General features: G+C 38.8%; 1 protein-coding gene across 1 annotated transcript in view; it reads right to left on the bottom strand.

Moving 5' to 3' along the window:
* The window catches only part of LOC106871315 (uncharacterized), a 399672-nt gene that overhangs the window by 330070 nt on the left and 66665 nt on the right, over positions 1-2937 (bottom strand). The window lies entirely within an intron of this gene.

The following is a 2937-nucleotide window of genomic DNA, read 5'->3' as shown; positions in this document are numbered from 1 at the left end:
TATGTATGTATGTATGTATGTATGTATATGGCATGTGAACAAAACATTTGACTGACTCCTGTGCAGGTGGCATATAAAAAAACACCATTTGAGTGTGGCCGTTGCCAGTACCGCTGGACTGGCCCTCGTGCCGGTGGCATGTAAAAAGTACCCAGTACACTCTCAGAATGGTTGGCGTTAGGAAGGGCATCCAGCTATAGAAACTCTGCCAGATCAGATTGGAGTCTGGTGTAGCCATCTGGTTTTGCCAGTCCCCAGCCAAATCGTCCAACCCATGCTAGCATGGAAAGCAGACGCTAAATGATGATGATGATGATGATATATATATATATTTGGCATTAAGAAGGGCATCCAGCCGTAGAAACCAGGCCAAATCAGACTGATGTCTGTTGTAGCCCCATGGTTTGCCAGCCCTGGTCAAACTGTCCAACGCATACCAGCAAGGACAACGGACGTTAAATAATGATGATGACGATGATACACACAGATGCACACACACACACACACACACTTACATACACACACACTTATACATTTATACAGGATGGGTAAAAAAAATCACGGAGGTGTTTTTTATATTTAATAAGTTTTTAATTTTTTCTTTAGACAGACAGACAGACAGACAGACAGATAGATAGATAGATAGATAGATAGATAGACAGACAGATGGACAGACAGGCAGACAGACATATATATGTATATGTATATATATATATATATATATATATATATATATATATATATATATATATATGCATATGTGTGCATGTATACATATACACTCACACATGGCATACACATATATAGATATATATGTGTGTGTATGAGTGTGTGTGTATGTGTATGTGTTATTGTAGACATGTATATAATCATATAGAGGATCATACTCCACCCTCTTAAACAGTTACCAATATTCAATAGTCAGCATTGAAATTACAAGTAAAAGAAACAAAAATATATAAAAAATCTTCCTAAATAAAAATAGCAAATCCAGTGGTAATCTAGGTTAAGTCTGTATGAGCACGGTAATTAATATCCAGGTAATTAATATTCAAGCAATTAGTATCCAATTAGAACAGGAACAAAACAGGTCAAAAATACACTCAAAAAATAAAGAACACAGTGATGTAAAACAACAAACATAAGTGAAAAGTCAATATGCTTTCGCTGTGGAGGAAAGGAAAGGTAGTGCAATCAATGTTTTGGACAACTGCTCTTTGTCAAGAGAGAAAAGAAAGAAGGGGAAGATTTTAAAAGGGAGGAGGAAAATAACATGATATTAGGTCAGAGATATGATATACTGGAATGGTGAACAAGAAGCGAGTAGGGTTAAGAAGTTGCATTTCGGCAGAGAAGAGTAAGGGTACATTTGGGGCGAAACTGCATGGGAAGCATGGCAGAATACTGTGGAATGAAGTATGAGCAAATGGAGTATGAATTGTAAGATCAAGATTGGGAGAAAGAGAGAGAGGGGAGGGGAGAGAGAGAGTTTGCACGCATTAAATGTGTAGTGTTATGAGTGAGGTAAAATGTATGAGTGAATTGCTACAGTTTGTGTGTGTATGTGTGTGTGCATGCATGTTTGCTAAGGTTCATATGGTGCAAAACCATTAAACTTATAAACGATGTGCAAAGGTGAAAAAGAAATTAAGCGACCATGCTTTTCTGGATATGTAATATTCTTATTCATCTGTAACATACTCTTTTACTCTTTTACTTGTTTCAGTCATTTGACTGCGGCCATGCTGGAGCACCACCTTTTTTAGTCGAGCAAATCGACCACAGGACTTATTCTTTTGTAAGCCTAGTACTTATTCTATCAGTCTCTTTTGCCGAACTACTAAGTTATGGGGATGTAAACACACCAGAATCGGTTGTCAAGGGATGTTGGGGGGACAAACACAGATACACAAACACACATATATATACATACATATACATATATATGATGGGCTTCTTTCAGTTTCCGTCTACCAAATCCACTCACAAGGCTTTGGTCGGCCCGAGGCTATAGTAGAAGACACTTGCCCAAGGTGCCATGCAGTGGGACTGAACCCAGAACCATGTGGTTGGTAAGCAAGGTACTTACCACACAGCCACTCCTGCGCCAAAGCAGAAAAGGAGTTATGCAATTTCTTTTAAAGACAGAGAAATCCAAGTGCAGCATGCTAGAGAGAATATTGAGCTAGCATGAACATGTAATGCATATTGTAGGTGAGTGTGGAGTAAAGAAGTTCCATATGATGCAAGTGGAGTGAATCCGAGAAGGAAGAAAAGGACAAAAGAAGATATGTGAAGAAGTGATGAAGATAGATAATCTTGGATGGGTGGGGCTGAACCTCACCCCCAAGAAAAAATTGATAAAGGGCTGGAAAAAATGGTGTGATACATACTGAAGACGTCTATTTTAATCTATGGGACAACATACAAAATGATGGTGGTTGGTGTTGGTGGAGAGGTGGGTGGTGGCAGTGATGGAGGTGGTAGTGGTGCTGGTGCTTGTGGTGATGGTGGTAGTTGATGATAATGATGATAAAGACAACTTAGATGACAATGGTGATGATAATAAGAAAGATGTCTATTTCTTTATTGTCCACAGGGGGCTAAACATAGAGGAGACAAACAAGGACAGACAAAGGGATTAAGTCAATTCCATTGACCTCAGTGCGTAACTAGTACTTATTTTAATCGACTACAAAAGGATGAAAGGCGAAGTCAACCTCGGCAGAAGTTGAACTCAGAACGTTATGGCAGATGAAATACCGCTAAGCATTTCGTCTGGTGTGCTATCTGTTCTGCCAGCTCACCACCCTAAAAATATTGACAATAATGATAGCAATTGTGACAGACTAACTCTCATACACACACACACACACACACGCACACACACACACACACACACACACACACATAAATATATATATATATATATATATA

The sequence above is a fragment of the Octopus bimaculoides genome, chromosome 11 (genome assembly GCF_001194135.2).
Source record: "Octopus bimaculoides isolate UCB-OBI-ISO-001 chromosome 11, ASM119413v2, whole genome shotgun sequence".
Taxonomy (NCBI): Eukaryota; Metazoa; Mollusca; class Cephalopoda; order Octopoda; family Octopodidae; genus Octopus; species Octopus bimaculoides.
Note: the sequence above shows the minus strand (reverse complement) of the source record. Positions and strands in the feature narration are given on the sequence as shown.